The following is a 5,292-nucleotide window of genomic DNA, read 5'->3' as shown; positions in this document are numbered from 1 at the left end:
TTTGCTAAGATAGGTGATTTTAACCCCTTAAGACCGCAGCCAAATGTACAAGTTGTGATCCAAAAAAAACGTAAACAAAACCTGGCATTTGCGCTACATGTCTGTCCAACCGTAATTCACCTCTTTCATATTAAATGCACCCACACTTATTATATATCATTTTATTCAGGGGAAACAGGGCTTTCATTTAACATCAAATATTTAGGTATGGAGCATAATTTAATATGAAAAAAATATTAAAAAATGGGAGAAAATAAGATTTTTTTTTAAATTTGTTTAGTTCTACGTGACATTCTAACTGTGAATGTCAAAATACTGTTTGCTTTTACTGCAATACAATACACATATTTGTATTCAGCGATGTCTCACGTGTAAAACAGTACCCCCTAAGTACAGGGTTTATGGTGTTTTGGGAAGTTACAGGGTCAAATATAGCATGTTACATATTTCAGTTTTTTCACATTGAAATTCGCCAGATTGGTTACGTTGCCTTTGAGACCATATGGTAGCCCAGAAATAAGAATTGGCATGATGGCATACCATTTCCAAAAGTAGACAACCCAAGGTATTGGAAATTGAGTATGTCCAGTCTTTTTTAGTAGCCACTTGGTCACAAACACTGGGCAAAGTTAGTGTTAATATTTGAAAATGCAAAAAGCTAATTTGAACGCAAATTTTGGCCAGTGTTTGTGACTAAGTGGCTACTAAAAGAACTGAACATACCCTATTTGCAATACCCTGGGTTGTCTACTATTGCAAATGGTATGCCATCATGGGGATAATTTTCATTCCTGGGCTACCATATGGTCTCAAAGGCAACCTGGCGAATTTTAATGTGAAAAAACTTTTGAAAACACCATAAAACCTGCACATGAGCGGTACTGTTATACTCAGGAGACTTCGCTGAACACAAATATTAGTGTTTCAAAACAGTAAAACGTATCACAACAATTATATCGTCAGTGTAAGTGCCATTTGCGTGTGAAAAATTCAAAAAATGTCACTGTCACTGATGATATCGTCGTTGTAATATATTTTACTGTTTTGAAACACTAATATTTGTGTTCAGCGAAGTCTTCCGAGTAAAACAGTACCCCCCATGTACAGGTTTTATGGTGTCTTGGAAAGTTACAGGGTTAAATATAGTGCTAGAAAATGTAATTGCCTGAACTTTCGGCCTGGGTTGTCAGGCAGGTCCTGCAAATTGTAATTAATAAAATGACCTAATTATGTAAAATTATTACATAAATATATGCGTAGAATTATTATATATATATATGTGTGTGTATATATATGTGTGTATATATATGTATATAATTTTTTTTAATTATTTTTATTTATATATAGGTATATATATAGTGATATATACGTATATACTTATGTATATAGATATATATATATTATTTCGTTCTACATGTATTTTGATATCAATATATATATATTAATTTTAAAATACAGTTAGAACGAAATTACGCATGTTTACATATTTTTTATCTATTTATTTTTTTATAATTTTTTTATTTTATTTTTTTTACGTATTTATATATTTATTTCTTTTTTATTATATATAAATATATATATAATGAAAATTATATATATATTTAATCAATATCATTGTACGTGTATTTTGATATTAATATATATATATATAATTATGTATATATTAATATTAAAATACACGTAGACAGTGTATGTATATTTATGAGTATGTGTGCATATGTGCATATATATACTTAGATCATATATATAATAAATGCTATGCCGTCCATGTGATCGCGGGGTCCTCGCAAGGACCTCGCGATCACATGGCCCTGGGGGGCCGAAGAGGACGGAGGGGGACTCCCTGGGCTCCCAGGTAAGTCCCCCATACCGCGATCGCCGGCGTGGGATCGCCGGCAACCGGGTAAGTACATAACATCGCAGGACGTTCTATGCCGTCCTGCGGATTTTAGAGCCATCTAAATAAGGACGGCATAGAACGTCCTGCGGTCTTAAGGGGTTAAGTAGCCTTGTTTGAAAACTATTTTTTGTGTGTGCTGTTCCTTAATCTGTATTTTTGGTATATATTTTGGTCTTTATGGCAGTACCACCAATTCGAAATGCATGTTCAGGCTGTGCCCCCAATTCCCTTTTTTTCCATTGGTAGATCAATGGGCTGAAGAACAAAAGCAGCTCCAAAGGGAGCCACTCCATATGAATTATTCCTCAATTGTTTGATTTGGAAATATGCAAACCCATTGTGCACTTCAGAAGTTCCTCCCATCTCCAAGACTCAAGAATATACTTGATGTTTACCTCTGTCATACAAGCTACTCACAATGTCAGTCAACCAGTTAAAAATAAATTGATGTATGATTGCATGATCATATTATATAACATACTATTTTAGAGGACCACACTATGAACTCACTGCGAAATTCCCTGCTACCTCTTTGAACTTCTTGGAACTTCTTGGAATTTTCCTTATTAGTGCCAAGTCGATTCCAAGTTGAATAATTCTTGAAAATGATCAGCTTGGTGGTTTACTAAGATATACTCAGCCCTCTTCGAATAAACATTTTTCTGGGCACTTACATATCTGTAAAGGTATGAAGATTGCTGTGTATATGGCAGCAGACCCAGATAAAGTTGGAAACATCGAAAACTTAAGTTGCACAATTTGCTTGAGAAGCCAGAGTCTGCAAGCGGACGCTCTGAAAATTAACTAACTGCCCTGGAATTGAGATACAAATTGCAAAACATAAGTTTGTCTGATAGATAAATGCTTTACTCTATTATGTTCGTAGTTTAAAATATAGAATATAAAAAAACAACAACAGGCAAACAAAACTCTTAATGTTATATTATTTTGATTTAACTATACATCATGTTCTCTTCAGAACATAGCTAGAGAGATAGGCCACTAACATATATTCAAAAACATTTGGACCTATTGGCTGCATGATCTATATTTGTCTACATTATTAGTTTTAGTTGTCCTTATTCATTTAAGTTTTTTAAAATATAGTTGATCAACATACTATGTCTGTTTTATTACACTAACTTTCTTTTAACCCCTTAAGGACACATGACGTGTGACATGTCATGATTCCCTTTTATTCCAGAAGTTTGGTCCTTAAGGGGTTAAGGGGCTGCTAACCACATGTAGAAAACTGTGTGGCTATCCTACATTGACCACAGTTATGGATCCTAAAGTGTTAGAAAAACAGCTTTGTATTAGTGTTCCTTTAAGAGTAAATAAAGAGTAAATAACACATTGAATTTGTTAAAGGTACACTATAGTCAGCTCATTGAAGTGGTTTGGGTACAGTGTTCCTGTCAGTTTAACCCTGAAATGGTAATTATTAAAGTTATTGAAAACTCCATCTGTACTGGCTGTCTACCAGACAGCTACTAGAGGCGCTTCTGGGTCGTTAGGCGACTTTGGGTCAACTAACTGATGCTGGACATACTCACACTTTGCATTAGGACATACAGTGTCTGCTAAAACCCCATAGGAAAGCATTGATTCAATGCTTTCCTATGGGATTGTCCTAATGCAATTGCGGTGCTTACCGCCCATGCACATTAGTTTCCCGATGTTGTACGATTTTGTATTCCTATAATATAGTTTCCTTATAATATGGTTAGCCATTATTGTGTCAGTGTTACATGTTATGATTCCCAGAGATAATTAGGCAAAAGCAGCCTAAACTTTTATAGTAATAATATTTAGGACAAAGACAAATCGTGAAGAGATACAGGGATGGAGAGGCAAATGATCTCCTTGTACAGAAGTCTAAAGTAAGCAGATCAAGGAGAGTTCATAGGTTCGGGAGGGAGGTGATCCATGCCATTAACAATTAATAATGAGTCATTTGTGGCATAAAATCAGCCATATTTATTTATTTATTTATTGACATTAATATTGTCATCATTACTTTCCTCTTGCAAGAATTTTCTTAAAATAAATACAGAAATAAATAAATGAAAATAAAATATGTTACCATATATAAGCAAAATAATTTACATATATTTGCATTAGAATTTTTTTCGTATAGCTAGGATGTGACTTAAATTGCAGAAAAGCTTAGCTCATTTTTTTGTACCTGAAAATATTATATTTTCATAGTTGTGCATTACAAATGAAAATAATGTACATCAAATTATTTGATCAGGAATAAGACAGACTTACATACATTTTGAAGTGTATCCTGAGGTTACAATTAAGGATTTATTGTTCAGATATACAACCTGATATAATTGGGTTTTAAGAGGTTTTACAGTTGAGTGTCATTTTTTAAATTGTCATAACTAACGGTTTTGTGCACCAAAAGCAAATTGGTATATTGGAAGTACAATGCACTCAAACAGGCAGAAAAATCCCTAAGTAACCATAATATCAAGCAGGATAATAGTAATACTAAAAAAAATAAACTTACGTATAATATGTCCTCATCAGACATGAATTAAGTATGTTAATAAACTTTGTTGCCAACACCAAAACTAACAGGTTACTATCTGGTCACAATCCTCACATTACATCATAAATTTGACATATATATATTAAGGAGGTTTTATTCCATTTTCCATTTTAGATAGTAAACATGTATTGATTTACTGTAAATATTCAGAAAATATTTTAAGAAAAGAATGGAATGAATGGTAAAAAAAAATGTTCTAAGTAAATATAATTTAACAATATGATACCCATCTGATCAAATTGTGTAGATAAAAGATAAATTATTTTAATATTGTAATAACTTTTTTCATTTGATAAATAGGATCTATGAAATGACTAAACATAGGTAACTTTTTATGGATGATTGTATATATAAAATCATTTTATTGTTTAATTTCTTTTTGTTTTTATTATTCCCCTTCCCCATTTTATTTTATCTTTATTATTAACTTTTTTTGTTTTTTGTTTATTTTTTTCATTTTATTTTATTATTAATTTTATTATTAATAATTTTATAGACTCATTCTTATTAATCTTATGTATTGTCAATATGTTTATTTATTATTATTATTATTATTATTATTATTATTATTATTATTATATTGTATGAATATAGATTTGAAAAAAAAAACAATAAAAACATTTGAAACAAAAATATAGTTGACTCATATAGTTGTTGTATAGTTATAATAATAGCATAGCAAGCCAATAATATTCTACTTTTCAAATGTAGACTCCTGAGGGATTTGGTTAGGGGACCTGGAGATGAAGTTTCAGAGATTTTTCCAATATAGACATTTTTCAAGGTTTCTGCCTCTATTTGAGATGAGTCATTGGTACTTTAACTACAG

The sequence above is a fragment of the Pelobates fuscus genome, chromosome 4, assembly GCF_036172605.1.
Source record: "Pelobates fuscus isolate aPelFus1 chromosome 4, aPelFus1.pri, whole genome shotgun sequence".
NCBI classification, from domain to species: domain Eukaryota; kingdom Metazoa; phylum Chordata; class Amphibia; order Anura; family Pelobatidae; genus Pelobates; species Pelobates fuscus.
Note: the sequence above shows the minus strand (reverse complement) of the source record.